The sequence below is a fragment of the Apium graveolens genome, chromosome 1 (assembly GCF_009905375.1).
Source record: "Apium graveolens cultivar Ventura chromosome 1, ASM990537v1, whole genome shotgun sequence".
In the NCBI taxonomy this organism is placed as follows: domain Eukaryota; kingdom Viridiplantae; phylum Streptophyta; class Magnoliopsida; order Apiales; family Apiaceae; genus Apium; species Apium graveolens.
Genome location: NC_133647.1, coordinates 116,216,078 through 116,222,359, shown reverse-complemented (window position 1 = coordinate 116,222,359; position 6,282 = coordinate 116,216,078). Strand labels below are relative to the sequence as shown.

General features: G+C 34.2%; 1 long non-coding RNA gene across 1 annotated transcript; it reads right to left on the bottom strand.

Annotated features, from left to right (window-relative positions):
- Positions 1–4,070: 4,070 nt before the first annotated feature.
- Positions 4,071–5,305, bottom strand: LOC141725029 (uncharacterized). The gene is made up of 3 exons (XR_012576985.1): positions 5,198–5,305; positions 4,258–4,335; positions 4,071–4,147 (listed from the first exon to the last, which is right to left on the bottom strand). It is a non-coding gene; the product is annotated as an uncharacterized LOC141725029 (long non-coding RNA).
- Positions 5,306–6,282: the final 977 nt, after the last annotated feature.

Below are 6,282 nucleotides of genomic sequence, written 5' to 3'. Positions count from 1 at the left end.
GCATACGCAAATAAAAAGCATCACCACTTGATGCATGAACTTCAGATAATCTCCCAACAACTAAACCTCGTTGTCTCTCTTTCCAACTGCATGAATGTGGCTGCCATGTAAAACCTTTAGGAAATTCCTGATAGGTGTACTCTCTAGCAGAGGGAAATGTTCTATTTGCAATGAACCAAGCTTCGAGTTTACTCTTTCGGGCACTTGCCTCTGTCGCAATTTGTTCCAGATTTTTTTTATTAACTTTAAAACATACAGTCTTCGCATCAGGCATATGAACTGGTAGTCTCTCAACAGATGGCATTCTATAGTGAATGTCGAAGCCTAGTAATCTCCAAGCAGCTTCAGAGGCACAAACATAACGTCCATCGAGATAGTGTTTAACCTCATCAACTGTCTTCACTTTATCCTTGTTTTTGTTAAAGGCACTGGTTCCTTTTTTCCTTTATAACAACATTGTGGCATTGTCGTGACCCTTCAAACAGTATTTGAATAAATATTTTAAGGATCGTGAACTATTGCAAACCTCCAAATTGATATAGCATTGGAATCTAATTAACAAATCCCTGTTATAAGGAACAACAAATTGATTGTCAAGTGCATTTTTTTGTTTAACAACACTCCTGTTCATCTTTCGCCTGCGATACACCGGAAATCTACTATCATCGAAGAACGTGTGGCCATTATAACTACAACATTAAACGAATTTATGTCAAATTTTGAGATTCCTAATGTTATATGATACAACACATAAGAGTTTATAAGTACCTCTTTAGAAAATGACGCATACATTTTCCATTTGACATGCATGGCGAATAGGAAAAATCTTTTCCGCATGGACCATGCATCATGTAATTTTTTACAGCATTGTATCCAATAGGATCATAATCTTTATCAGGAATTTCAACTGAAACTAACTTATCAATATCTTCAGTATTTTTTGGGCGATCATCTGGATGCAACCATACCAACATGTGTGTGTGCGGCAGACCACGCTTTTGAAATTCAATTACGTACATGACTGAAATAAAACATAAATGTGACATGTTAATAAATAGAATAAACCATTTCTCAAATTATGCCCGTACTATTCTAAAATAGCTGTGAACAATGCTTAAGTTTGAATAGGAACATACGTCAAATACATTTTCCAAAGTAGTTTTTGTTTTTTATCAAATCCACCAGCTGGTCAAGTTTCATCTTAACGACCCTTGCAACAACATCCGGAGCATCAACTACATCAACCCCTGGCAAATAATCAAGCATGCGTTGTATTTCGGGCCATTTTGTATTGCAAGTCATTGTAAGGAAGAAGGTCGGATGACCAATTGACCGACATATTGCAAGAGAGTCCTTAAAATATTTAACATATAACGTTTTGACCCAGTGAATGTAGCTGGTAGAATGATATTTTTTCCAATATATGACGGATCAGTATCACCCTTACGTAATGAATCACATATGGAACTATATAAGTCCGCACGTATGGTTGTTTGATGGGTTTTAACCCAATCAAGCCTGTATTGCTCAACAACAGTAAAAGCATCAACAATATATTGTTGCCATAGCCTTCCACAAAGATGGGGAGTCAGTGCTGCATAAATTTCAACCAATATGAAAACACGTGTTAAATTAAAAATAAACAAAATATGATATATGGTTTTTTATACATGGTTTAGAGTTATGTGAATATGAATTATAAAAAAAAGCTAAATTTATTACCTTCAGAAGGCCTTATCATGAGTTTGTATGCATAATATTCACGCAATGAAACAAACTCTCTGTGCTTGGTAGGTTCAAATTCATCTGAAGGCTCTAATATCTTTTCTGGACGTCCACCTTGCTTTGCTTTTAATTTGATTTCCGGGTGAAATCCATCATCGCCAAAGGGAAACATTACTGGATATTGAAGCTGCATAAAATGTCTATTAGTCTCGTAGATCCTCTTCAGCTTTTTATTTTTTGTCTAGACAATTATATCTCTCCAATGAGCAGCACTGTCAAGGTCACCCACAATCAAGGCTCCTACCTTATTTGATGGTCCAACATGATTGGGCCTTCCAGATGTTGAAGAGCTGGATAAAAATTTTAATGTCATTTCCTCGGGTTCGTTGTTCTTGAAGCGGTCACGTGCCATGCGAAAACCATGAACTAATGTATTATGCTCATTCAGCATCATTAAAAGACCATTTACGATATCAGGATCTGTACTATCACTTCCAGGAATAGCATTTTTTCTGTTCTCTACTTCATGATCAGTATCATAGACATAAAGTTGACAGTATTTGGGTGTCTCACCTCGCACAGGACATATGCTTCCAATAAGATGGTAATTCTGACCATGAAGTTTAAATGTGTAAAGTGCTCCTCCACGGTTAATCCTGTTGTCAACTTTACCACCAAGAGAGGTGAAGGCAAACAAAGAATTGTAAATCCTGATAAGTTTCTTGTACCGATTAGTTTTAGGACCACCAGATAGCAAATTAGCTAGAAAGGGAGGCGGTTGCCTTTCCGGAGGAAGTTCCACCGGACCGTTTCTACAGCAAATTGAGAATGTGGGACTATGATATTTTATGGATTTATTATTCCTCTCCGCATTCCACATGATTGCTTTACATCGAGGACATACCTTATTTGGTGAACCAATATCCATGTATCCTTTCCACATATCTGAAAAAGTATGAAGTTGAAGATTGTTAGACTAATGTAGTTGGTCGAGAATGTGTACTATTTTGGTATTCTTAAATATATATACACCTTCATTTGGTGCATAAGGTCCATAATAATCATCGTCACTCAAGTATTCATAAGGTATTGCTGCAAGGTAATATAGAAAATTTAAAATCTTCAAAAATTTAATGTTAAAAATAAAATAGTACTCTCGAATTGGTAATGTGTAGGGTATAGCAACTTAGGAGCTTACAGTCCACGTCTTCATCGTCGGAAAAATCTGTATCTGTAACAATGGGTGCGTTAATTAAATTTTTGCAGTGTTTTAATGTTTACATACCAAATAAACCATATTCAATAATGATGCGGTTACAAAAAAATCTACCTGTTACTGTTATATTATTTTCATCTGCAGCGTCATTAAAGGACTGCAACAAATATTTACTGTGTGAAACAGAGGGTTCACACACATTATCAGGTAAGGTAGAATGTTGTATGTTGCTGGTTTCTGCAAATTAGAAAAAAACTCAGATATGTGCAATTCACAGTTAACAACATTCAGATATGCATATAGGCTTTTCGACTTACCAACCGCTCGAGGCGTGTTGTTACCACTGTATTTGTTCAGGACATTTTCCACATTATCAACACCGGCTGAGAGATTGGTAAAAAACAAATAACATAAAAATATATGTAAAAAATTATCATAGCATTTAATCATATTATAATTTTGAGGATTACATTATTTTGATATTTCTGATGCTGGCATCTGCCATATTAATTTACTCCCTGTTGTAACTAGCTTGTTATTTATCGTGGATGTGCTTCCCATACCCAGACCTGGTTTGCTTAAAGAAATGTCTTGCGAGTGTTTTTAAGAAAAAACGTTATTCAAAATTAGGGACATGAATATGCATATGTTAATTTAAACTACTCATACATAGTAGATGGGATACCTGATAAACTGACACTGGACAACCTCCTAGATGATGGAAAGGACATTTCTCTCATTATATTTCTTTTATCACTTCCAAATGTTCCTGTATAAAGGTGATTCGAACCTTATTTTTAAAAAACATATCTATATGAACTATTTAATCACAAAAAGTTAGAGTACCTGCAAAGAAGAATGATTGGAGGGTACTGAAGGATGAAAATATATTTGAATAATCATTTATATTGGTGGTCATTCGTAATCTGACATGTATTCCTTACAAAAATATACCTGATACGTCAATAGTGGACAGCCTCCGAGCAGAAGGAGATATCAATGGTACAGGGACATTTCTTTTTTCACCTTCACATGTACATGTCAATGATGAGACACATAAGTTAATATCAGGGAACAAAATTTTCCCTAACTTTTTTTTAAAAAAACAATATTTTTTCTTGTGACCTCCATATGTTTTAGAGGAAGAAGAGTTTGCGGGCCGAAGCAAGGAAGTTTGGGTCGTTTTTGACGTGAGTTTGACATTACCTAGCATATTTATTAAGATTTAAATATTATTGTTAGTCTAAAGTAAATTAATAGGAAACAGTAAATATGGAAAAAGTTGTACAGTAGCACATCATGAGTAGGAAAATTACCAGATCGATTGAGATAATTTATATTGGAGCCATGTACTGAATGATTATGGGTTGGTATAGACGGAAGTCTTCTCTGCCCTGTGAATCATAAGCTTATCAACTTTGCACAATCATATTTGATTAGTTATGATTGGGATTTAAAAGATTAAAATATAACCTGATATACTTTTACTTGCAAAGTGTGTAGTTAATAGAGAATCTGGTGTACTTGTACCATATTGCGGGTTTTCTAAGATAAGGTTTTCAGATTAAAAGACATTAGTGAGTATGATAGTAAGTATAACTTTTCAAGAAACAATAATTTAATTTCAGTGATAGAGCTTACATAAAGCAGATTTACAGGTTGAGTTACATAACTGCGGCGTTTTATCTTTTGAAGATGATGGCACTAAAAAACAGAAAAAAAAATTCAAGTAAATAAAGTTATTATAAAATATTGATAATTTAACATTTCCATAAATGAGTTGTTGTGTTTGTTGAAGAAGTTCCTTTGTACCGGAATCTAATTTAATAATCATAAAGAGAAATTAGAAGAATCAACATTATTAGAATTTTAACGACTAACAGTAATATAAAGAAATAACTGTGAACAGTTGGCTTTGTTTGGAAAATAGGAGGAATATTTTCTGAATTGGTATCCTCTCGACATGTCTTTGATGCAGAACTGCCAAACTTCTCAATGGGATTCATATGCCTTCTAAGAACTATATAATCATGTATAATTAATTCCTTTGACAAAGGTAATTTTATGTTAATTTAAAATATAGTGTAAGTCGACAGTAATAGAACATAAAAAAATACCAGGTTGTTTTGATGTAGGAAAAATTTGGTCAGGAAATGATGGACATTTGGACCCTATTACAGTACGAAATAACAAGGTGTGAAAATGAAATTATCAATGCAAAAGAATTTTAGAATTGTAAGATAGCACGACAATTACCCGAGTCTGAGTCGTCATGTGACAAAGATAAGTGTTTCATCGCCTCAATATGAATTGCATGTGCAAAAGCATTATGATCCGAAGAAGAAAGTGGTTGCAGCGTATATCCTATCACACACAGAAAGAAACCATGTAATTAATCAAGAAGAACAGGTTGTTCCGTCAAAAAAATTGCAAGTAAAACTTACTTGGTTGATTAACATTTCCAGAAATGAGATGAGGCTTTTGGTGAAGAAGTGATTGTCCACCAGATTCTAATATAATAATCATATACACAAATGTATCAATTGACAGTAGAATGACTCTCCTATTAAAAATGTAATGTGTGAATAATGTAGAGGACTAACTGTGAACAATATGATCTGTTTGGAATATATGAGGAATATTTTCTGAAGCGATGTCTTGATGATGCCGGTGAGGTGCAGCACTACCAAAGTTTTCAGGGGGATTCATACGCCTTCTCAGAACTGTATAACCATTATATGATTAATTATTTGAGAAATATGGAATTCGATGCTAATATAACATAAAAAAACATACCAGGGTGTTTTGACGTGGGTGAAGGTTGGTTAGGCAGCGATGGACGTTTTGACCCTATTATTATGTTGAATTAGCAAGGGAGCATACAATTAAAAATATAATTCAATACAAATTTAGACATTATTAAAAATAACAACAATTGAAGAGAGTACGACATGTACCTGCCACTGGTAAGTCATTGGACAAAAATAACTGTTTTCCAATCACTTGAGTTTGATTTGCTTGTGCAGTAGCATTTTGATCCAAAGAAGTAAATGGTTGCACCGCAAATCCTAGCATGGTAAAGAACAAACCATAGAAATTAGACAACATGAATAGGTTGTTCAAAAAACAATGTTGGCAGTATGACTTACTTAGTTTGTTAACATTTCCAGGATTGAGTGGAGGCGTTTGCTGCAGCTCTGATTTTACAATTAAGTCACATACCAAGTCAACATAAATACAATTAAAATAATAACATGTATGTGAAGAACTAACTTTGGATATCAGTTGATGTCCGTATAATTGGTTGTATGTTCTCTGAATCATTATCATGTTGATGCGGG